The sequence below is a fragment of the Schistocerca americana genome, chromosome 2 (assembly GCF_021461395.2).
Source record: "Schistocerca americana isolate TAMUIC-IGC-003095 chromosome 2, iqSchAmer2.1, whole genome shotgun sequence".
In the NCBI taxonomy this organism is placed as follows: domain Eukaryota; kingdom Metazoa; phylum Arthropoda; class Insecta; order Orthoptera; family Acrididae; genus Schistocerca; species Schistocerca americana.
In genome coordinates, this window is record NC_060120.1 from 1,078,515,334 (window position 1) to 1,078,541,713 (window position 26,380).

Below are 26,380 nucleotides of genomic sequence, written 5' to 3' on the forward strand. Positions count from 1 at the left end.
GTATACAGGAAACCAGAAGTGAAGCATCAGAATCTAAAACTGGGCTCACAGGAGAGGTTCAAATCATAGAAAATGAGAGTGTCTATCCTCTCGTACTTAAGTCGGCATTATGCCTTTTGTATTAAATTCGGATGCGATTTCTGTGTTTCATCGTCAATAAGAGGGTCCAAGGGATACAGTAAACCTGAAGTGAAGCATCGGAATCTAAAACTGGACTCACAGGAGAGGTTCATATCATAGAAAGGTAGAGTGTCAGTCCTCTTGTACTTAAGCCGGCGTTGTGCCTTTTGAATTTATTTCCGATGCAATTTCTGAGCTTCATCGTCTAAAAGAAGGTCCAACGGATACAGTAAACCTGAAGTGAAGCATCGGAATCTAAAACTGGACTCGCAGGAGACGTTCAAATCATAGAAAGGTAGAGTGTCAGTCCTCTTGTACTTAAGTCGGGATTGTGCCTTTTGAATTTTATTCCGATGCAATTTCTTTGTTTCATCGTCAATAAGAACGTCCAAGGTATACACGACACCTGAAGTCAAGCATCGGAATCTGAAACTGGACTCACAAAAGGTGTTCAAATCATAGAAAGTGAAAGTGTCAGTCCTGTTGTACTTAAGTTTTCATTGTGCCTTTTGTATTAAATTCGGTATCTATTTCTGTGTTTCATCGTCAATAAGAACGTCCATGGTGTACACGAAACCTGAAGTCAAGCATCGGAAACTAAAACTGGACTCACAGGAGAGGTTCAAATCATAGAAAGTGAGAGTGTCAGTACACTTGTACTTAAGTCGGCATTGTGCCTTTTGTATTGAATTCGGATGCAGATTTTTGTGTTTCATCGTCAATAAGAAAGTCCAAGGGATACAGTAAACCTGAAGTGAATCATCGGAATCTAAAACTGGTCTCACAGAACAGGTTCAAATCATAGAAAGTTAGAGAGTCAGTCCTCTTGTACTTATGTCGGCATTGTGAGTTTTGAATTTAATTCGGATGCAATTTCTGTGTTTCATCGTCAATAAGAAGGTCAAAGGTATACAGTAAACCTGAAGTGAGGCATCGGAATCTACAACTGGACTCACAGGAGAGGTTCAAATCATAGGAAGTGAGAGTGTCAGTCCTCTTGTACTTAAGTCGGCATTGTGAATTTTGTATTAAAATCAGATACAATTTCTGTGTTTCATCGTCAATAAGAAGGTCCAAGGGATACAGTGAACCTTAAGTGAAGCATCGGAATCTAAAACTGGACTCACAGGAGAGGTTCAAATCATAGAAAGGTAGAGTGTCAGTCCTATTGTACTTAAGTCGGCATTGTGCCTTTTGAATTTAATTCCGATGCAATTTCTGAGCTTCATCGTCAAAAAGAAGGTCCAACGGATACAGTAAACCTGAAGTGAAAAATCGGAAACTAAAACTGGACTCATAGGAGAGGTTCAAATCATAGAAAGTGAGAGTGTCAGTCCTCTTGTACTTAAGTCGGCATTGTGCCTTTTGTATTAAATTTGGATACAATTTCTGTTATTCATTGTTAATAAGAAGGTCCAAGGGATACAGTAAACCTGAAGTGAAGCATCGGAATCTAAAACTGGACTCACAGGAGAGGTTCAAATCGTAGAAAGTGAGAGTGTCAGTCCTCTTGTACTTAAGTCGGCATCGTGCCTTTTGTATTAAATTCGGATGCAATTTCTGTGTTTCATCATCAATAAGATGGTCCAAGGTATACAGTAAACCTGAAGTGAAGCATCGGAATCTAAAACTAGACTCAATGGGGAGGTTCAATTCATAGAAAGTGAAAGTGTCAGTCCTCTTTTCCATACGTCGGCATTGTGCCTTTTGTATTAAATTCGGATGCAATTTCTGTGTTTCATCGTCAATAAGAAGGTCCAAGGGATACAGTAGACCTGAAGTGAAGCATCGGAATCTAAAACTGGACTCATAGGAGAGGTTCAAATCATAGAAAGTGAGAGTGTCAGTCCTCTTGTACTTAAGTCGGCATTGTGCCTTTTGTATTAAATTTGGATACAATTTCTGTGTTTCATCGTCAATAAGAAGGTCCATGGGATACAGTATAGCTGAAGTGAAGCATCGGAATCTAAAACTGGACTCACAGGAGAGGTTCAAATCATAGAAAGTGAGAGTGTCAGCCCTCTTGTACTTAAGTCCTCATTGTGCCTTTTGTATTAAATTTGATGCAATTTCTGTGTTTCATCGTCAATAAGAAGGTCCAAGGCATACAGTAAATCTGAAGTGAAGCATCGGAATCTAAAACTGGACTCACAGGGGAGGTTCAATTCATAGAAAGTGAAAGTGTCAGTCCTCTTGTACTTAAGTCGGCATTGTGCCTTTTGTATTAAATTCGGATGCAATTACTGTGTTTCATCGTCAATAAGAATGTCCAAGGTATACAGGAATCCAGAAGTGAAGCATCGGAATCTAAAACTGGGTTCACAGAAGATGTTCAAATCATAGAAAGTGAGAGTGTCTATCCTTTCGTACTTAAGTCGGCATTATGCCTTTTGTATTAAATTCGGATGCGATTTCTGTGTTTCATCGTCAATAAGAGGGTCCAAGGGATACAGTAAACCTGAAGTGAAGCATCGGAAACTAAAACTGGAGTCACAGGAGCGGTTCAAATCATAGAAAGGTAGAGTGTCAGTCCTATTGTACTTAAGTCGGCATTGTGCCTTTTGAATTTAATGCCGATGCAATTTCTGAGCTTCATCGTCAAAAAGAAGGTCCAACGGATACAGTAAACCTGAAGTGAAAAAACGGAAACTAAAACTGGACTCACAGGAGAGGTTGAAATCATAGAAAGTGGGATTGTCAGTCCCGTTGTACTTAAGTCGGCATTATGCCTTTTGTATTACATTCGGATGCAATTTCTGTGGTTCATCGTCAATAAGAAGGTCCAAGGGATACAGTAAACCTGAAGTGAAGCATCGGAATCTAAAACTGGACTCACAGGAGAGGTTCAAATCATAGAAAGGTAGAGTGTCAGTCCTATTGTTCTTAAGTCGGCATTGTGCCTTTTGAATTTAATTCCGATGCAATGTCTGAGCTTCATCGTCAAAAAGAAGGTCCAACGGATACAGTAAACCTGAAGTGAAAAATCGGAAACTAAATCTGGACTCACAGGAGAGGTTCAAATCATAGAAAGTGAGAGTGTCAGTCCTCTTGTACTTAAGTCGGCATTGTGCCTTTTGTATTACATTTGGATACAATTTCTGTTATTCATTGTTAATAAGAAGGTCCAAGGGATACAGTAAACCTGAAGTGAAGCATCGGAATCTAGAACTGGACTCACAGGAGAGGTTCAAATCGTAGAAAGTGAGAGTGTCAGTCCTCTTGTACTTAAGTCGGCATTGTGCCTTTTGTATTAAATTCGGATGCAATTTCTGTGTTTCATCATCAATAAGATGGTCCAAGGTATACAGTAAACCTGAAGTGAAGCATCGGAATCTAAAACTAGACTCAATGGGGAGGTTCAATTCATAGAAAGTGAAAGTGTCAGTCCTCTTTTCCATAAGTCGGCATTGTGCCTTTTGTATTAAATTCGGATGCAATTTCTGTGTTTCATCGTCAATAAGAAGGTCCAAGGGATACAGTAGACCTGAAGTGAAGCATCGGAATCTAAAACTGGACTCATAGGAGAGGTTCAAATCATAGAAAGTGAGAGTGTCAGTCCTTTTGTACTTAAGTCGGCATTGTGCCTTTTGTATTAAATTCGGATACAATTTCTGTGTTTCATCGTCAAAAGAAGGTCCATGGGATACAGTAAACCTGAAGTGAAGCATCGGAATCTAAAACTGGACTCACAGGAGAGGTTCAAATCATAGAAAGTGAGAGTGTCAGCCCTCTTGTACTTAAGTCGGCATTGTGCCTTTTGTATTAAATTTGGATGCAATTTCTGTGTTTCATCGTCAATAAGAAGGTCCAAGGCATACAGTAAATCTGAAGTGAAGCATCGGAATCTAAAACTGGACTCACAGGGGAGGTTCAATTCATAGAAAGTGAAAGTGTCAGTCCTCTTGTACTTAAGTCGGCATTGTGCCTTTTGTATTAAATTCGGATGCAATTACTGTGTTTCGTCGTCAATAAGAATGTCCAAGGTATACAGGTATCCAGAAGTGAAGCATCGGAATCTAAAACTGGGTTCACAGAAGATGTTCAAATCATAGAAAGTGTGAGTGTCTATCCTTCAGTACTTAAGTCGGCATTATGCCTTTTGTATTAAATTAGGATGCGATTTCTGTGTTTCATCGTCAATAAGAGTGTCCAAGGGATACAGTAAACTTAAAGTGAAGCATCGGAAACTAAAACTGGACTCACAGGAGAGGTTCAAATCATAGAAAGGTAGAGTGTCAGTCCTCTCTTACTTAAGCCGGCATTGTGGCTTTTGAATTTAATTCCGATGCAATTTCTGAGCTTCATCGTCTAAAAGAAGGTCCAACGGATACAGTAAACCTGAAGTGAAGCATTGGAATCTAAAACTGGACTCGCAGGAGACGTTCAAATCATAGAAAGGTAAAGTGTCAGTCCTCTTGTTTTTAAGTAGGCATTGTGCCTTTTGTATTAAATTCGGATGCAATTGCTGTGTTTCATCGTCAATAAGAAGGTCAAAGGTATACAGTAAACCTGAAGTGAGGCATCGGAATCTACAACTGGACTCACAGGAGAGGTTCAAATCATAGAAAGGTAGAGTGTCAGTCCTCTTGTACTTAAGGCGGGATTGTACCTTTTGAATATTATTCCGATGCAATTTCTTTGTTTCATCGTCAATAAGAACGTCCAAGGTATACTCGAAACCTGAAGTCAAGCATTGGAATCTGAAACTGGACTCACAGGAGGTGTTCAAATCATAGAAAGTGAGAGTGTCAGTCCTGTTGTACTTAAGTTTTCATTGTGCGTTTTGTATTAAATTCGGTATCAATTTCTGTGTTTCATCGTCAATAAGAACGTCCATGGTGTACACGAAACCTGTAGTCAAGCATCGGAAACTAAAACTGGACTCACAGGAGAGGTTCAAATCATAGAAAGTGTGAGTGTCACTCCTCTTGTACTTAAGTCGGCATTGTGCCTTTTGTATTAAATTCGGATACAATTTCTGTGTTTCATCGTCAATAAGAAGGTCCAAGGGATACAGTAAACCTGAAGTGAAGCATCGGAATCTGAAACTGGACTCACAGGAGAGGTCCAAATCATAGAAAGTGAGAGTGTCAGTCCTCTTGTACTTAAGTCGGAACTGTGCCGTTTGTAATAAATTCGGATGCAATTTCTGTGTTTCATTGTCAATAAGGAGGTCCAAGGTATACAGTAAACCTGAAGTGAAGCATCGGAATCTAAAACTGGACTCACAGGAGACGTTCAAATCATAGAAAGGTAGAGTGTCAGTCCTCTTGTACTTAAGTCGGGATTGTACCTTTTGAATATTATTCCGATGCAATTTCTTTGTTTCATCGTCAATAAGAACGTCCAAGGTATACTCGAAACCTGAAGTCAAGCATCGGAATCTGAAACTGGACTCACAGGAGGTGTTCAAATCATAGAAAGTGAGAGTGTCAGTCCTGTTGTACTTAAGTTTTCATTGTGCCTTTTGTTTTAAATTCGGTATCAATTTCTGTGTTTCATCGTCAATAAGAACGTCCATGGTGTACACGAAACCTGTAGTCAAGCATCGGAAACTAAAACTGGACTCACAGGAGAGGTTCAAATCATAGAAAGTGAGAGTGTCAGTCTACTTGTACTTAAGTCGGCATTGTGCCTTTTGTATTGAATTCGGATGCAATTTCTGTGTTTCATCGTCAATAAGAAAGTCCAAGGGATACAGTACACCTGAAGTGAATCATCGGAATCTAAAACTGGACTCACAGGAGAGGTTCAAATCATAGAAAGGTAGAGTGTCAGTCCTCTTGTACTTAAGCCGGCATTGTGCCTTTTGAATTTAATTCCGATGCAATTTCTGACCTTCATCGTCAAAAAGAAGGTCCAACGGATACAGTAAACCTGAAGTAAAAAAACGGAATCTAAAACTGGACTCACAGGAGAGGTTCAAATCATAGAAAGTGAGAGTGTCAGTCCTCTTGTACTTAAGTCGGCATTATGCATTTTGTATTAAATTCGGATGCAATTTCTGTGTTTCATCGTCATTAAGAAGGTCCAAGGTATACAGTAAACCTGAAGTGAAGCATCGGAATCTAAAACTGGACTCACAGGGGAGGTTCAATTCATAGAATGTGAAAGTGTCAGTCCTCTTGTACTTAAGTCGGCATTGTGCCTTTTGTATTAAATTCGGATGCAATTGCTGTGTTTCATCGTCAATAAGAAGGTCCAATGTATACAGGAAACCAGAAGTGAAGCAACGGAATCTAAAACTGGGCTCACAGGAGAGGTTCAAATCATAGGAAGTGAGAGTGTCTATCCTCTCGTACTTAAGTCGGCATTATGCCTTTTGTATTAAATTCGGATGCGAATTCTGTGTTTCATCGTCAATAAGAGGGTCCAAGGGATACAGTAAACCTGAAGTGAAGCATCGGAATCTAAAACTGGACTCACAGGAGAGGTTCAAATCATAGAAAGGTAGAGTGTCAGTCCTCTTGTACTTAAGTCGGGATTGTACCTTTTGAATATTATTCCGATGCAATTTCTTTGTTTCATCGTCAATAAGAACGTCCAAGGTATACTCGAAACCTGAAGTCAAGCATCGGAATCTGAAACTGGACTCACAGGAGGTGTTCAAATCATAGAAAGTGAGAGTGTCACTCCTCTTGTACTTAAGTCGGCATTGTGCCTTTTGTATTAAATTCGGATACAATTTCTGTGTTTCATCGTCAATAAGAAGGTCCAAGGGATACAGTAAACCTGAAGTGAAGCATCGGAATCTGAAACTATACTCACAGGAGAGGTCCAAATCATAGAAAGTGTGAGTGTCAGTCTACTTGTACTTAAGTCGGCATTGTGCCTTTTGTATTGAATTCGGATGCAATTTCTGTGTTTCATCGTCAATAAGAAAGTCCAAGGGATACAGTAAACCTGAAGTGAATCATCGGAATCTAAAACTGGACTCACAGGAGAGGTTCAAATCATAGAAAGGTAGAGTGTCAGTCCTGTTGTACTTAAGTTTTCATTGTGCCTTTTGTATTAAATTCGGTATCAATTTCTGTGTTTCATCGTCAATAAGAACGTCCATGGTGTACACGAAACCTGTAGTCAAGCATCGGAAACTAAAACTGGACTCACAGGTGAGGTTCAAATCATAGAAAGTGTGAGTGTCAGTCTACTTGTACTTAAGTCGGCATTGTGCCTTTTGTATTAAATTCGGATGCAATTTCTGTGTTTCATCGTCATTAAGAAGGTCCAAGGTATACAGTAAACCTGAAGTGAAGCATCGGAATCTAAAACTGGACTCACAGGGGAGTTTCAATTCATAGAATGTGAAAGTGTCAGTCCTCTTGTACTTAAGTCGGCATTGTGCCTTTTGTATTAAATTCGGATGCAATTGCTGTGTTTCATCGTCAATAAGAAGGTCCATGGTATACAGGAAACCAGAAGTGAAGCAACGGAATCTAAAACTGGGCTCACAGGAGAGGTTCAAATCATAGGAAGTGAGAGTGTCTATCCTCTCGTACTTAAGTCGGCATTATGCCTCTTGTATTAAATTCGGATGCGAATTCTGTGTTTCATCGTCAATAAGAGGGTCCAAGGGATACAGTAAACCTGAAGTGAAGCATCGGAATCTAAAACTGGACTCACAGGAGCCGTTCAAATCATAGAAAGGTAGAGTGTCAGTCCTCTTGTACTTAAGTCGGCATTGTGCATTTTGAATTTAATTTCGATGCAATTTCTGTGTTTCATCGTCAATAAGAACGTCCAAGCTATACACGAAACCTGAAGTCAAGCATCGGAATCTGAAACTGGACTCACAGGAGGTGTTCAAATCATAGATAGTGAGAGTGTCAGTCCTGTTGTACTTAAGTTGGCATTGTGCCTTTTGGATCAAATTCGGATGCAATTTCTGTGTTTCATCGTCAATAAGAACGTCCATGGTGTACACGAAACCTGAAGTCAAGCATCGGAATCTAAAACTGGACTCACAGGAGAGGTTCAAATCATAGGAAGTGAGAGTGTCAGTCCTCTTGTACTTAAGTCGGCATTGTGCCTTTTGAATTTATTTCGGATGCAATTTCTGTGTTTCATCGTCATTAACAATGTCCAAGGTATACAGTTAACCTGAAGTGAGGCATCGGAATCTAAAACTGGACCCACAGGAGAGGTTCAAATCATAGAAAGGGCGAGTGTCAGTCCTGTTGTACTTAAGTCGGCATTGTGAATTTTGTATTAAATTCGGGTACAATTTCTGTGTTTCATCGTCAATAAGAAGGTCCAAGGGATACAGTAAACCTGAAGTGAAGCATCGGAATCTAAAACTGGACTCACAGGAGAGGTTCAAATCATAGAAAGTGAGAGTGTCAGTGCTCTTGTACTTAAGTCGGCATTGTGCCTTTTGTATTAAATTCGGATGCAATTTCTGTGTTTCATCGTCAATAAGAAGGTCCAAGGTATACAGTAAAGCTGAAGTGAAGCATCGGAATCTATAACTGGACTCACAGGTTAGGTTCAATTCATAGAAAGTGAAAGTGTCAGTCCTCTTGTACTTAAGTCGGCATTGTGCCTTTTGTATTAAATTCGGATGCAATTGCTGTGTTTCATCGTCAATAAGAGGGTCCAAGGTATACAGGAAATCAGAAGTGAACCATCGGAATCTAATACTGGGCTCACAGGAGAGGTTCAAATCATAGAAGTTCAGAGTGTCTATCCTCTCGTACTTGTGTCGGCATTATGCCTTTTGTATTAAGTTCGGATGCGAGTTCTGTGTTTCATCATCAATATGAGGGTCCAAGGGATACAGTAAACCTGAAGTGAAACATCGGAATCTAAAACTGGACTCACAGGAGAGGTTCAAATCATAGAAAGTGTGAGTGTCACTCCTCTTGTACTTAAGTCGGCATTGTGCCTTTTGTATTAAATTCGGATACAATTTCTGTGTTTCATCGTCAATAAGAAGGTCGAAGGGATACAGTAAACCTGAAGTGAAGCATCGGAATCTAAAACTGGACTCACAGGAGAGGTTCGAATCATAGAAAGTGAGAGTGTCATTCCTCTTGTACTTAAGTCGGAATTGTGCCGTTTGTATTACATTCGGATGCAATGTCTGTGTTTCATCGTCAATAAGGAGGTCCAAGGTATACAGTAAACCTGAAGTGAAGCATCGGAATCTAAAGCTGGACTCACAGGGGAGGTTCAATTCATAGAAAGTGAAAGTGTCAGTCCTCTTGTACTTAAGTCGGCATTGTGCCTTTTGTATTAAATTCTGATGCAATTGCTGTGTTTCATCGTCAACAAGAAAGTCCAAGGGATACAGTAAACCTGAAGTGAAACATCGGAAACTAAAACTGGACTCAAAGAAGAGGTTCAAATCATAGAAAGTTAGAGAGTCAGTCCTCTTGTACTTATGTCGGCATTGTGCCTTTTGAATTTAATTCGGATACAATGTCTGTGTTTCAACGCCAATAAGAAGGTGCAAGGTATACAGGAAACCTGAAGTGAAGCATCGGAATCTAAAACTGGACTCACAGGAGAGGTTCAAGTCTTAGAAAGTGAGAGTGTCGGTCCTCATTTCCTTAAGTCGGCATTGTGCCTTTTGTATTAAATTCGGATGCAATTTCTGTGTTTCATCGTCTATAAGAAGGTCCAAGGTATACAGGAAACCAGCAGTGAAGCATCGGAATCTACAACTGGACTCACAGGACAGGTTCAAATCATAGAAAGTGAGAGTGTCAGTCCTCTTGTACATAAGTCGGCGTTGTGCCTTTTGTATTAAATTCGGATGCAGTTTCTGTGTTTCATCGTCAATAAGAAGGTCCAAAGTATACACGAAACCTAAAGTCAAGCATCGGAAACTAAAACTGGACTCACAGGAGAGGTTCAAATCATTGAAAGTGAGAGTGTCAATCCTTTCGTACTTACGTCGGCATTATGCCTTTTGTATTAAATTCGGATGCAATTGCTGTGTTTCCTCGTCAATAAGAAAGTCCAAGGGGTACAGTAAACCTGAAGTGAATCATCGGAATCTAAAACTGGACTCACAGAAGGGGTTCAAATCATAGAAAGTTAGAGCGTCAGTCCTCTTGTACTTATGTCGGCATTGTGCCTTTTGAATTTAATTCGGATGCAATTTCTGTGTTTCATCGTCAATAAGAAGGTCCAACGTATACAGGAAACCTGAAGTGAAGCATCGGAATCTAAAACTGGACTCACAGGAGAGGTTCAAATCATAGAAAGTGAGAGTGTCAGTCCTCTTTTCCATAAGTCGGCATTGTGCCTTTTGTATTAAATTCGGATGCAATTTCTGTGTCTCATCGTCAATAAGAGGGTCCAAGGTATACAGTAATCCTGAAGTGAAGCATCGGAATCTAAAAATGGATTCACAGAGGAGGTTCAATTCATAGAAAGTGAAAGTGTCAGTCCTCTTGTACTTAAGTCGGCATTGTGCCTTTTGTATTAAATTCGGTTGCAATTGCTGTGTTTCATCGTCAATAAGAAGGTCCAAGGGATACAGTAGACCTGAAGTGAAGCATCGGATCTAAAACTGGACTCATAGGAGAGGTTCAAATCATAGAAAGTGAGAGTGTCAGTCCTGTTGTACTAGTTCGGCATTGTGCCTTTTGTATTAAATTCGGATACAATTTCTCTGTTTCATCGTCAATAAGAAGGTCCAAGGGATACAGTAAACCTGAAGTGAAGCATCGTAATCTAAAACTGGACTCACAGGAGAGGTTCAAATCATAGAAAGTGAGAGTCTCAGTCCTCTTGTGCTTAAGTCGGCATTGTGCCTTTTGTATTAAATTCGGATGCAATTTCTGTGTCTCATCGTCAATAAGAGGGTCCAAGGTATACAGTAATCCTGAAGTGAAGCATCGGAATCTAAAAATGGATTCACAGAGGAGGTTCAATTCATAGAAAGTGAAAGTGTCAGTCCTCTTGTACTTAAGTCGGCATTGTGCCTTTTGTATTAAATTCGGTTGCAATTGCTGTGTTTCATCGTCAATAAGAATGTCCAAGGTATACAGGAAACCAGAAGTGAAGCATCGGAATCTAAAACTGGGCTCACAGGAGAGGTTCAAATCATAGAAAGTGAGAGTGTCTATCCTTTCGTACTTACGTCGGCATTATGCCTTTTGTATTAAATTCGGATGCGATTTCTGTGTTTCATCGTCAATAAGAGGGTCCAAGGGATACAGTAAACCTGAAGTGAAGCATCGGAAATTAAAACTGGACTCACAGGGGAGGTTCAAATCATAGAAAGGTAGAGAGTCAGTCCTCTTGTACTTAAGTCGGCATTGTGCCTATTGAATTTAATTCCGATGCAATTTCTGAGCTTCATCGTCAAAAAGAAGGTCCAACGGATACAGTAAACCTGAAGTGAAAAATCGGAAACTAAAACTGGACTCACAGGAGAGGTTCAAATCATAGAAAGTGAAATTGTCAGTCCTCTTGTACTTCAGTCGGCATTATGCCTTTTGTATTACATTCGGATGCAATTTCTGTGGATCATCGTCAATAAGAAGGTGCAAGTGATACAGTAGACCTGAAGTGAAGCATCGGAATCTAAATATTGACTCACAGGAGTTGTTCAAATCATAGAAATTGAAAGTGTCAGTCCTCTTGTACTTAAGTCAGCATTGTGCCTTTTTATTAAACTCGGATGCAATTTCTGTGTCTCATCATCAATAAGAACGTCCAAGGTATACTCGAAACCTGTAGTCAAGCACCGGAATCTAAAACTGGACTCACAGGAGAGGTTCAAATCATAGAAAGTGAGAGTGTCAGTCCTCTTGTACTTAAGTCAGCCTTGTGCCTTATGTATTAAATTCGGATGCAATTTCTGTGTTTCATCGACAATAAGAAAGTCCAAGGCATACAGTAAACCTGAAGTGAATCATCGGAATCTAAAACTGGACTCACAGGAGAGGTACAAACCATAGAAAGTGTGAGTGTCAGTCCTCTTGTACTTAAGTCGGAATTGTTCCTTTTGTATTAAATTCGTATACAATTTCTGTGTTTCATCGTCAATGAGAAGGTCCAAGGGATACAGTAAACCTGAAGTGAAGCATCGGAATCTAAAACTGGACTCACAGGAGAGGTTCAAATCATAGAAAGTGAGAGTGTCAGTCCTCTTTTACTTAAGTCGGCATTGTGACTTTTTTATTACATTCGGATGCAATTTCTGTGTTTCATCGTCAATAAGAAGGTCCAAGGTATACAGTAAACCTGAAGTGAAGCATCGGATCTAAAACAGGACTCAAAGGGCAGGTTCAATTCATAGAATGTGAAAGTGTCAGTCCTCTTGTACTTAAGTCGGCATCGTGCCTTTTGTATTAAATTCGGATGCAATTGCTGTGTTTCATCGTCAATACGAATGTCCAAGGGATACAGTAAACCTGAAATGAATCATCGGAAACTAAAACTGGACTCACAGAGAAAGTTCAAATCATAGAAAGTTAGAGAGTCAGTCATCTTGTACTTATGTCGGCATTGTGCCTTTCGAATTTAATTCGGATGCAATTTCTGTGTTTCATCGTCAACAAGAAGGTCCAAAGGATACAGGAAACCTGAGGTGAAGCATCGGAATCTAAAACTGGACTCACAGGAGAGGTTCAAATCATGGAAAGATAGTGTCAGTCCTCTTGTAGTTAAGTCGGCATTATGCCTTTTGTATTAAATTCGGATGCGATTTCTGTGTTTCATCGTCAATAAGAGGGTCCAAGGGATACAGTAAACCTGAAGTGAAGCATCGGAATCTAAAACTGGATTCACAGGAGAGGTTTAAATCATAGAAAGGTAGGGTGTCAGTCCTCTTGTACTTAGTTCGGCATTGTGCCTTTTGAATTTAATTCCGATGCAATTTCTGAGCTTCAACGTCAAAAAGAAGGTCCATTGAATACAGTAAACCTGAAGTAAAAAATCGGAATATAAAACTGGACTCACAGGAGAGGTTCAAATCATAGAAAGGGAGAGTGTCAGTCCTCTTGTACTTAAGTCGGCATTATGCCTTTTGTATTAAATTCGGATGCAATTTCTGTGTTTCATCGTCAGTAAGAAGGTCCAAGGTATACAGTAAACCTGAAGTGAAGCATCGGAATCTAAAACTGGACTTACAGGTGACGTTCTAATCATAGAAAGGTAGAGTGTCAGTCCTCTTGTACTTAAGTCGGGATTGTGCCTTTTGAATTTAATTCCGATGCAATTTCTGTGTTTCATCTTCAATAAGAACGTCCAAGGTATAGACGAAACCTGAAGTCAAGCATCGGAATCTGAAACTGGACTCACAGGAGGTGTTCAAATCATAGAAAGTGAGAGTGTCAGTCCTGTTGTACTTAAGTTGGCATTGTGCCTTTTGTATTAAAGTCGGATGCAATTTCTGTGTTTCATCGTCAATAAGACCGTCCAAGGTGTACACGAAACATGAAGTCAAGCATCGGAATCTAAAACTGGACTCACAGGAGAGGTTCAAATCATAGAAAGTGAGAGTGTCAGTCCTCTTGTACTTGAGTCGGCATTGTGCCTTTTGTATTAAATTCGGATGCAATTTCTGTGTTTCATCGTTAATAAGAAGGTCCAGGGGATACAGTAAACCTGTAGTGAATCATCGGAATCTGAAACTGGACTCACAGAATAGGTTCAAATCATAGAAAGTTAGAGAGTCAGTCCTCTTGTACTTATATCGGCATTGTGCCTTTTGAATTTAATTCGGATGCAATTTCGGTGTTTCATCGTCAATAAGAAGGTCCAAGGTAAACAGTAGACCTGAAGTGAGGCATCGGAATCTAAAACTGGACTCACAGGAGAGGTTTAAATCATAGAAAGTGAGAGTGTCAGTCATCTTGTACTTAAGTCGGCATTGTGAGTTTTGTATTAAATTCGGATACAATTTCTGTGTTTCATCGTCATTAAGAAGGTCCAAGGGATACAGTAAACCTGAAGTGAAGCATCGGAATCAAAAATTGGACTCACAGGAGAGGTTCAAGTCATAGAAAGTGAGAGTGTCAGTCCTCTTGTACTTAAGTCGGCATTGTGCCTTTTGTATTAAATTCGGATGCAATTTCTGTGTTTCATCGTCAATAAGAATTTCCGAGGTATACAGTAAACCTGAAGTAAAGCATCGGAATCTAAAACTGGACCCACAGGGGAGGTTCAATTCATAGAAAGTGAAAGTGTCAGTCCTCTTGTACTTAAGTCGGTATTGTTCCTTTTGTATTAAATTCGGATGCAATTGCTGTGTTTCATCGTCAATAAGAAGGTCCAAGGTATACAGGAAACCAGAAGTGAAGCATCGGAATCTAAAACTGGACTCACAGGAGAGGTTCAAGTCATAGAAAGTGAGAGTGTCAGTCCTCTTGTACTTAAGTCGGCATTGTGCCTTTTGTATTAAATTCGGATACAATTTCTGTGTTTCATCATCAACAAGAAGGTCCAAGGGATACAGTAAACCTGAAGTGAAGCATCGGAATCTAAAACTGGACTCACAGGAGAGGTTCAAATCATAGAAAGTGAGAGTGTCAGTCCTCTTGTACTTAAGTCGGCATTGTGCCGTTTGTATTAAATTCGAATGCAATTTCTGTGTTTCATCGTCAATAAGGAGGTCCAAGGTGTACAGTAAACCTGAAGTGAAGCATCGGAATCGAAAGCTGAACTCACAGGGGAGGTTCAATTCATAGGAAGTGAAAGTGTCAGTCCTCTTGTACTTAAGTCGGCATTGTGCCTTTTGTATTAAATTCGGATGCAATTTCTGTGTTTCATCGTCAATAAGAAGGTCCAAGGTATACAGCAAACCGGAAGTAAAGCATCGGAATCTAAAACTGGACTCACAGGAGAGGTTCAAATCATAGAAAGTAGGATTGTCAGTCCTCTTGTTTTTAAGTAGGCATTGTGCCTATTGTATTAAATTCGGATGCAATTGCTGTGTTTCATCGTCAATAAGAAGGTCCAAGGTATACAGGAAACCAGAAGTGAAGCATCAGAATCCAAAACTGGGCTCACAGGAGAGGTTCAAATCATAGAAAGTGAGAGTGTCAGTCCTCTTGTACTTAAGTCGGCATCGTGGCTTTTGTATTAAATTCGGATGCAATTTCTGTGTTTCATCGTCATTAAGAAGGTCCAAGGTATATAGAAATCCTGAAGTGAAGCATCGGAATCTCAAACTGGACTCACAGTTGAGGTTCAATTCATAGAAAGTGAAAGTGTCAGTCCTCTTGTACTTAAGTCGGCATTGTGCCTTTTGTATTAAATTCGGATGCAATTGCTGTGTTTCATAGTCAATACGAAGGTCCAAGGTATACAGTAAACCTGAAGTGAAGCATCGGAATCTAAAACTGGACTCACATTAGACGTTCAAATCATAGAAAGGTAGAGTGCCAGTCCTCTTGTACTTAAGTCGGCATTGTGCCTTTTGAATTTAATTCCGATGCAATTTCTGTGTTTCTTCGTCAATAAGAACGTCCAAGGTATAGACGAAACCTGAAGTCAAGCATCGGAATCTGAAACTGAACTCACAGGAGGTGTCCAAATCATAGAAAGTGAGAATGTCAGTCCTCTTGTACTTAAGTCGGCATTGTGCCTTTTGTATTAAATTCGGATCCAATTTCTGTGTTTCATCGTCAATAAGAAAGTTCAAGGTGTACACGAAACCTGAAGTCAAGCATCGGAATCTAAAACTGGACTCACAGGAGAGGTTCAAATCATAGAAAGTGAGAGTGTCAGTCCTCTTGTACTTAAGTCGGCATTGTGCCTTTTGTATTAAAATCGGATGCAATTTCTGTGTTTCACAGTCAATAAGAAAGTCCAAGGGATACAGTAAACCTGAAGTGAATCATCGGAATCTAAAACTGGACTCACAGGAGAGGTTCAAATCTTAGAAAGTTAGAGAGTCAGTCCTCTTGTACTTAAGTCGGCATTGTGCCTTTTGTATTAAATTCGGATGCAATTTCTGTGTTTCATCGTCAATAAGAATTTCCAAGGTATACAGGAAACCTGAAGTAAAGCATCGGAATCTAAAACTGGACCCACAGGGGAGGTTCAATTCATAGAAAGTGAAAGTGTCAGTCCACTTGTACTTAAGTCGGCATTGTGCCTTTTGTATTAAATTCGGATGCAATTGCTGTGTTTCATCGTCAATAAGAAGGTCCAAGGTATACAGGAAACCAGAAGTGAAGCATCGGAATCTAAAACTGGACTCACAGGAGAGGTTCAAGTCATAGAAAGTGAGAGTGTCAGTCCTCTTGTACTTAAGTCGGGATTGTGCCTTTTGTATTAAATTCGGATACAATTTCTGTGTTTCATCGTCAACAAGAATGTCCAAGGGATACAGTAAACCTGAAGTGAAGCATCGGAATCTAAAACTGGACTCACAGGAGAGGTGCAAATCATAGAAAGTGAGAGTGTCAGTCCTCTTTTACTTAAGCCGGCATTGTGCCGTTTGTATTTAATTCGAATGCAATTTCTGTGTTTCATCGTCAATAAGGAGGTCCAAGGTATACAGTAAACCTGAAGTGAAGCATCGGAATCTAAAGCTGGACTCACAGGGGAGGTTCAATTCATAGGAAGTGAAAGTGTCAGTCCTCTTGTACTTAAGTCGGCATTGTGCCTTTTGTATTAAATTCGGATGCAATTGCTGTGCTTCATCGTCAATAAGAAAGTCCAAGGGATACAGTAAACCTGAGGTGAATCATCGGAAACTGAATCTGGACTCACAGAAGAGGTTCAAATCAAAGAAAGTTAGAGAGTCAGTCCTCTTGTACTTATGTCGGCATTGTGCCTTTCGAATTTAATTCGGATGCAATTTCTGTGTTTCATCGTCAATTTGAAGGTCCAAGGTATACAGGAAACCTGAAGTGAAGCATCGGAATCTAAAACTGGACTCACAGGAGAGGTTCAAATCATAGAAAGTGAGAGTGTCAGTCCTCTTTTCCTTAAGCCGGCATTGTGCCTTTAGTATTAAATTCGGATGCAATGTCTGTGTTTCATGGTCAATAAGAAGATCCAAGGGATACAGTAGACCTGAAGTGAAGCATCAGAATCTAAAACTGGACTCACAGGAGAGGTTCAAATCATAGAAAGTGAGGGTGTCAGTCCTCTTGTACTTAAGTCGGCATTGTGCCTTTTGTATTAAATTCGGATGCAATTTCTGTGTTTCATCGTCAATACGAAGGTCCAAGGTATACAGCAAACCGGAAGTGAAGCATCGGAATCTAAAACTGGACTCACAGGAGAGGTTCAAATCATAGAAAGTAGGATTGTCAGTCCTCTTGTTTTTAAGTAGGCATTGTGCCTTTTGTATTAAATTCGGATGCAATTGCTGTGTTTCATCGTCAATAAGAAGGTCCAAGGTATACAGGAAACCAGAAGTGAAGCATCAGAATCCAAAACTGGGCTCACAGGAGAGGTTCAAATCATAGAAAGTGAGAGTGTCTATCCTCTCGTACTTAAGTCGGCATTATGCCTTTTGTATTAAATTCGGATGCGATTTCTGTGTTTCATCGTCAATAAGAGGGTCCAAGGGATACAGTAAACCTGAAGTGAGGCATCGGAATCTAAAACTGGACTCACAGGAGAGGTTCAAATCATAGAAAGTTAGAGTGTCAGTACTCTTGTACTTAAGTCGGCATTGTGCCTTTTGTATTAAATTCCGATGCAATTTCTGAGCTTCATCGTCAAAAAGAAGGTCCAACGGATACAGTAAACCTGAAGTAAAAAATCGGAATCTAAAACTGGACTCACATTAGATGTTCAAATCACAGAAAAGTAGAGTGCCAGTCCTCTTGTACTTAAGTCAGCATTGTGCCTTTTGAATTTAATTCCGATGCAATTTCTGTGTTTCTTCGTCAATAAGAACGTCCAAGGTATAGACGAAACCTGAAGTCAAGCATCGGAATCTGAAACTGGACTCACAGGAGGTGTTCAAATCATAGAAGCTGAGAGTGTCAGTCCTCTTGTACTTAAGTCGGCATTGTGCCTTTTGTATTAAATTCGGATGCAATTTCTGTGTTTCATCGTCAATAAGAAAGTCCAAGGTGTACACGAAACCTGAAGTCAAGCATCGGAATCTAAAACTGGACTCACAGGAGAGGTTCAAATCATAGAAAGTGAGAGTGTCAGTCCTCTTGTACTTAAGTCGGCATTGTGCCTTTTGTATTAAATTCGGATGCAATTTCTCAGTTTCACCGTCAATAAGAAAGTCCAAGGGATACAGTAAACCTGAAGTGAATCATCGGAATCTAAAACTTGACTCACAGAAGAGGTTCAAATCATAGAAATTTAGAGAGTCAGTCCTCTTGTACTTATGTCGGCATTGTGAATATTGTATTAAATTCGGATACAATTTCTGTGTTTCATCGTCAATAAGAAGGTCCAAGGGATACAGTAAACCTGAAGTGAAGCATCGGAATCTAAAACTGGACTCACAGGAGAGGTTCAAATCATAGAAGGTGAGAGTGTCAGTCCTCTTGTACTTAAGACGGCATTGTGCCTATTGTATTAAATTCGGATGCAATTTCTGTGTTTCATCGTCAATAAGAAGGTCCAAGGTATACAGTAAACCTGAAGTGAAGCATCGGAATCTAAAACTGGACTTACAGGAGAGGTTCAAATCAGAGAAAGTTAGAGAGTCAGTCCTCTTGCACTTAAGTCGGCATTGTGCCTTTTGAATTTAATTCGGATGCAATTTCCGTGTTTCATCGTCAATAAGAACGTCCAAGGTATACAGGAAACCAGAAGTGAAGCATCGGAATCTAAAACTGGGCTCACAGGAGAGGTTCAAATCATAGAAAGTGAGAGTGTCTATCCTCTCGTACTTATGTCGGCATTATGCCTTTTGTATTAAATTCGGATGCGATTTCTGTGTTTCATCTTCAATATGAGGGTCCAAGGGATACAGTAAACCTAAAGTGAAGCATCGGAATCTAAAACTGGATTCACAGGGGAGGTTCAAATCATAGAAAGATAGAGTGTCAGTCCTCTTGTACTAAAGTCGGCATTGTGCCTTTTGAATTTTATTCCCGATGCCATTTCTGACCTTTATCGTCAAAAAGAAGGTCCAACGGATACAGTAAACCTGAAGCGAAAAATCGGAATCTAATACTGGACTCACAGGAGAGGTTCAAATCATAGAAAGTGAGAGTGTCAGTCCTCTTGTACTTAAGTCGGCATTATGCATTTTGTATTAAATTCGGATGCAATTTCTGTGTTTCATCGTCATTAAGAAGGTCCAAGGTATACAGTAAACCTGAAGTGAAGCATCGGAATCTAAAACTGGACTCACAGGGGCGGTTCAATTCATAGAAAGCGAAAGTATCAGTCCTCTTGTACTTAAGTCGGCATTGTGACTTTTGTATTAAATTCGGATGCAATTTCTGTGTTTCATCGTCAATAAGGAGGTCCAAGGTATACAGTAAACCTGAAGTGAAGCATCGGAATCTAAAGCTGGACTCACAGGGGAGGTTCAATTCATAGAAAGGTAGAGTGTCAGTCCTCTTGTACTTATGTCGGCATTGTGCCTTTTGTATCAAATTCAGATGCAATTTCTGTGTTTTATCGTCAATAAGAACGTCCAAGGTGTACACGAAACCTAAAGTCAATCATCGGATTCTAAAACTGGACTCACAGGAGAGGTTCAAATCATAGAAAGTGCGAGTGTCAGTCCTCTTGTACTTAAGTTGCATTGTGCCTTTTGTATTAAATTCGGATGCAATTTCTGTGTTTCATCGATAACAAGAGGGTCCAAGGGATATAGTAAACCTGAAGCATCGGAATCTAAAACTGGACTCACAGGAGAGCTTCAAACCATAGAAAGTGAGAGTGTCAGTCCTCTTGTACTTACGTCGGCATTGTGACTTTTGTATTAAATTCGGATGCAATTTCTGTGTTTCCTCGTCAATATGAAGGTCCAAGGGATACAGTAAACCGGAAGTGAAGCATCGGAATCTAAAACTGGACTCACAGGAGAGGTTCAAATCATAGAAAGTTAGAGTGTCAGTCCACTTGTACTTAAGTCGGCATTGTTCCTTTTGAATTTTTATTCCGATGCAATTACTGTGTTTCATCATCATTAAGAAGTTCCAAGGTATACAGTAAACCTGTAGTGAAGCATCGGAACCTAAAACTTGACCCACAGGAGAGTTTCAAATCATAGAACGTTAGAGCGTCAGTCCTCTTGTACTTAAGTCGGCATTGTGCCTTTTATATTAAATTCCGATGCAATTTCTGTGTTTCATAGTCAATAAGAAGGTTCAAGGGATACAGTAAACCTGAAGTGAAGCATCGGAATCTAAACCTGGACCCACAGGAGAGGTTCAAATCATAGAAAGTGAGAGTGTCAGTCCTCTAGTACTTATGTCGGCATGGTGCCTTTTGAATTAAATTCGAATGCAATTTCTGTGCTTCATCGTCAATAAGAAGGTCCAAGGGATACAGTAATCCTGAAGTGACGCATCGGAAACTAAAACTGGACTCACTGGAGAGGTTCAAATCATAGAATGTTAGAGTGTCAGTCCTCTTGTACTTAAGTCGGCATTGTGCCTTTTGTATTAAATTCGGATGCAATTTCTGTGTTTTATCGTCAATAAGAAGGTCCAAGATATACAGGAAACCTGAAGTGAAGCATCGGAATCTGAAACTAGACTCACAGGAGTGCTTCTAATCATTGAAAGTGAGAGTGTCAGTATTCTTGTACTTAAGTCGGCATTGTGCATTTTGTATCAAATTCGGATGCAATTTCTGTGTTTCAGGATCAATAAGAAGGTCCAAGGTATACAGTAAACCTGAAGTGAAGCATCGGAATCTAAAACTGGGCTCACAGGAGAGGTTCAAATCATAGAAAGTTAGAGTGTCAGTCCTCTTGTACTTAAGTCGGCATTGTGCCTTTTGAATTTATATCGGATGCAATTTCTTTTTTGTTTCATCATCAATAAGAAGGTCCAAGGTACACAGGAAAACTGAAGTGAAGCATCGGAATCTAAAACTGGACTCACAGGAGAGGTTCAAATCATAGAAAGTAAGAGTGTCAGTCCTCTTGTACTTAAGTCGGCATTGTGCCTTTTGAATTTAATTCCGATGCAATTTCTGTTTCATCGTCAATAAGAAGGTCCAAGGTATACTGTAAACTTGAAGTGAAGCATCGTAATCTAAAACTGGACTCACAGGAGAGATTCAAATCATAGAAAGTTAGAGTGTCGGTCCTCTAGTACTTAAGTCGCCATTGTGCCTTTTGTATTAAATTCGGATGCAATTTCTGTGTTTCATCATCAATAAGAAGGTCCAAGGGATACAGTAAACCTGACGTGAAGCATCGGAATCAAAAACTGGGCTCACAGGAGAGGTTCAAATCATAGAAAGTTAGAGTGTCAGTCCTCTTGTACTTAAGTCGGCATTGTTCCTTTTGTACTAAACTCGGATGCAATTTCTGTGTTTCATCGTCAATAAGAAGGTCCAAGGTATACAGGAAACCTGAAGTGAAGCATCGGAATCTGAAACTGGACCCACAGGAGAGGTTCAAATCATAGAAAGTGAGAGTGGGAGTCCTCTTGTACTTAAGTCGGCATTGTGCCTTTTGTATCACATTCCGATGCAATCTCTGTGTTTCATCGTCAATTAGAAGGTTCAAGGGATACAGTAAACCTGAAGTGAAGCATCGGAATCTAAACCAGGACCCACAGGAGAGGTTCAAATCATAGAAAGTGAGAGTGTCAGTCCTCTAATACTTAAGTCGGCATTGTCCCTTTTGAATTAAATTCGAATGCAATTTCTGTGCTTCATTGTCAATAAGAAGGTCCAAGGGATACAGTAATCCTGAAGTGACGCATCGGAAACTAAAACTGGACTCACTGGAGAGGTTCAAATCATAGAAAGTTAGAGTGTCAGTCCTCTTGTACTTAAGTCGGCATTGTGCCTTTTGTATCAAATTCGGATGCAATATCTGTGTTTCAGGATCAATAACAAGGTCCAAGGGATACAGTAAACCTGAAGTGAAGCATCGGAATCTAAAACTGGCCACACAGGAGAGGTTCAAATCATAGAAAGTTTGAGTGTCAGTCCTCTTGTACTTAAGTCGGCATTGTGCCTTTTGAATTTATATCGGATGCAATTTCTTTGTTTCATCGTCAATAAGAAGGTCCAAGGTACAGAGGAAACCTGAACTGAAGCATCGGAATCTAAAACTGGACTCACAGGAGAGGTTCAAATCATAGAAAGTAAGAGTGTCAGTCCTCTTGTACTTAAGTCGGCATTGTGTCTTTTGTATTAAAATCGGATGCAATTTCTGTGTTTCATCGTCATTAAGAAGGTCCAAGGTATACAGGAAACCGGAAGTGAAGCATCGGAATCTAAAACTGGACTCACAGGAGAGGTTCAAATCATAGAAAGTGAGAGTGTCAGTCCTCTTGCACTTAAGACGGCATTGTGCCTTTTGTATTAAATTCGGATGCAATTTCTGTGTTTCATCGTCAATAAGAAGGATCAAGGGATACAGTAAACCTGAAGTGAGGCATCGGAATCTAAAACTGGACTCACAGGAGAGGTTCAAAACATAGAAAATTAGAGTGTCAGTCTTCTCGTACTTAAGTCGGCATTGTGCCTTTTGTATTAAATTCGGATGCAATTTCTGTGTTTCATCATCAATAAGAAGGTACAAGGGATACAGTAAACCTGAAGTGAAGCATCGGAATCTAAAACTGGACTCACCGGTGAGGTTCAAATCATAGAAAGTTAGAGTGTCAGTCCTCTTGTACTGAAGTCGGCATTGTGCCTTTTGAATTTAATTCCGACATACTTTCTGTGTTTCATCGTCAATAAGAAGGTCCAAGGTATACAGTAAACTTAAAGTGAAGCATCGGAATCCAAAACTGGACTTACAGGAGAGATTGAAATTATAGAGTGTTAGAGTGTCAGTCCTCTTGTACTTAAGTCCGCATTGTGCCTTTTGAATTTTTATTCCCATTCAATTACTGTGTTTCATCGTCAATAAGAAGTTCCAAGGTATACTGCAAACCTGTAGTGAAGCATCGGAATCTAAAACTGGAATCACAGGAGAGATTCAAATCATAGAAAAGTAGAGTGTCAGTCCTCTTGTACTTAAGTCGGCATTGTGCCTTTTGTATTAAATTCCGATGCAATTTCTGTGTTTCATCGTCAATAAGAAGGTTCAAGGGATACAGTAAACCAGAAGTGAAGCATCGGAATCTAAACCTGGACGCACAGGAGAGGTTCAAATCATAGAATGTGTAAGTGTCAGCCCTCTTGTACTTAAGTCGGCATTGTGCCTTTTGTATTAAATTCGGATGCAATTTCTGTGTTTCATCGTCAATAAGAAGGTCCATGGGATACAGTAAACCTGAAGTGAAGCATCGGAATCTAAAACTGGACTCACCGGTGAGGTTCAAATCATAGAAAGTTAGAGTGTCAGTCCTCTTGTACTGAAGTCGGCATTGTGCCTTTTGAATTTAATTCCGACATAATTTCTGTGTTTCATCGACAATAAGAAGGTCCAAGGTATACAGTAAACTTAAAGTGAAGCATCGGAATCCAAAACTGGACTTACAGGAGAGATTGAAATTATAGAGTGTTAGAGTGTCAGTCCTCTTGTACTTAAGTCGGCATTGTGCCTTTTGAATTTTTATTCCGATTCAATTACTGTGTTTCATCGTCAATAAGAAGTTCCAAGATATACTGCAAACCTGTAGTGAAGCATCGGAATCTAAAACTGGACTCACAGGAGAGATTCAAATCATAGAAAAGTAGAGTGTCAGTCCTCTTGTACTTAAGTCGGCATTGTGCCTTTTGTATTAAATTCCGATGCAATTTCTGTGTTTCATCGTCAATAAGAAGGTTCAAGGGATACAGTAAACCTGAAGTGAAGCATCGGAATCTAAACCTGGACGCACAGGAGAGGTTCAAATCATAGAATGTGAAAGTGTCAGCCCTCTTGTACTTAAGTCGGCATTGTGCCTTTTGTATTAAATTCGGATGCAATTTCTGTGTTTCATCGTCAATAAGAAGGTCCAAGGGATACAGTAAACCTGAAGTGAAGCATCGGAATCTAAATCTGGACTCACAGGAGAAGTTCAAATCATAGAAAGTTAGAGTGTCAGTCCTCTTGTACTTAAGTCGGCATTGTTCCTTTTGTACTAATCTCGGATGCAATTTCTGTGTTTCATCGTCAATAAGAAGGTCCAAGGTATACAGGAAACCAGAAAAGAAGCATGGGAATCTGAAACTGGACTCACAGGAGAGGTTCAAATCATAGAAAGTGTGAGTGGCAGCCCTCTTGTGCTTAAGTCGGCATTGTGCCTTTTGTATCAAATTCGGTTTCAATTTCTGTGTTTCAGGTTGAATAAGACGGTCCAAGGGATACAGTAATCCTGAAGTGAAGCATCGGAATCTAATACTGGGCTCACAGGAGAGGTTCAAATCATAGAAAGTTAGTGTGTCAGTCCTCTTGTACTTAAGTCTGCATTGTGCCTTTTGAATTTATTTCGGATGCAATTTCTGTGTTTCATCGTCAATAAGAAGGTCCAACGTACACAGGAAACCTGAAGTGAAGCATTTGAATCTAAAACTGGACTCACAGAAGAGAATCAAATCATAGAAAGTGAGAGTGTCAGTCCTCTTGTACTTAAGCCGGCATTGTGCCTTTTGTATTAAAATCGGATGCAATTTCTGTGTTTCACCGTCAATAAGAAGGTCCAAGGTATACAGGAAACCGGATGTGAAGCATCGGAATCTAAAACTGGACTCACAGGAGAGGTTCAAATCATAGAAAGTGAGAGTGTCAGTCCTCTTGTACTTAAGTCGGCATTGTGCCTTTTGTATTAAATTCGGATGCAATTTCTGTGTTACGTCGTCAATAAGAAGGTCCGAGGTATACAGGAAACCGGAAGTGAAGCATCGGAATCTAAAACTGGACTCACAGGAGAGGTTCAAATCATAGAAAGTGAGAGTGTTAGTCCTCTTGTACATAAGTCGGCATTGTGCCTTTTGAATTTAATTGCGATATAATTTCTGTGTTTCATCGTCAATAAGAAGGTCCAAGGTATACAGTAAAATGTTGAGTGTTAATTAAGTAAATAAATTAGTGAAATCAAAGTGAACTAAGAAATTAGAATATAAATGGAAAACTTGGTTTAGTTTAGAGAGTTACATACTGGCATTCAGCGGGCAGAACAGAAGAAACAATGACCGTGGAGTCAGCGAGTTCCACATAAGCGGGCGCTGTCGATTCAGCCGTCAGGGCATCGCCCGACCGGCTCACGTGTTTCTAAGTTGTCGCATGAGCAAAGGCCCTCGCCTACATTCCAAGAGCCAATGACCGACGTTAAGAGGATTCTTCGAGAAGCCTTTCAACGTGACGGAAGAAGCAATGACCGGCTCACGTGTTTCTCAGTCGTCACATGCGATCAGAGGCCCCCGCCTACATTCCAAGAGCCAATGACCGAGGTCAAGAAGATTCTTCGAGAAGCTTTTCAACGTGACAGAAGAGGCAATGGCCGTGAAGTCGTTCACCCCCAGTGAACTGAAGTGAATAAATACGCGAGACGCAGTGGGTCCGAGAGGAAGACAGATGAAGACAGACGGAGACGAAGACGAGAGACGAGGGAAGAAAAGAAGAGTAGCAGTAGTTTTCAGTCAGTTTCGGTGCTGAAGACCGTCATGCAAGAAGAGCCTGCATCATGCACAGACGCACCAAGTCCGCCGCTGTAATGGAATAGCAAGCAGCAGCCGCGGCGCCAGAAGACAGGTATTTGAAGTCTGATTTTTACGTACCCGGGTGACTCGTGAGGACGGGAAGGAGATGGCCTCACCTCAGCAGTCACCTGTGAGCTGGGATGAAGAGCTGACAGCCGAAGACTGGCAAGCGGGAGTCCGTGGTTCGAGTCCGCCACACTGGCCTTGTCCCGCCGCACCGCTCCGCTGGCCGACGCAGAACACACGCGGCCGCTTAGAGAAGAGAAACACTGGGACGCCACATTCAAGGTATCACCATCCGATGCACGACGTCGCTCGCAATAATTAAACGGGCCACCTCGCGCTGCGCGTCTCCGGTCAGCTGGGCGAGACGGCGACACGAGATACACACCGCTACGCGTAATCAGACGCCGCCGCCGCCGCCGCCGCCGCCGCCACTGCCGCTGCCGCAGCAGAACACTTCACAAACGACACAGCTGCCGCTCTCCGAACCAGAACGTCCCAGTAAGATACGGTTGTACGAAACTTTCAATAAAAGTTATCTTATGTAAAAATGATGTTTCATTCGACCTCATACCCGAGCCAAGGGAGAACCCAC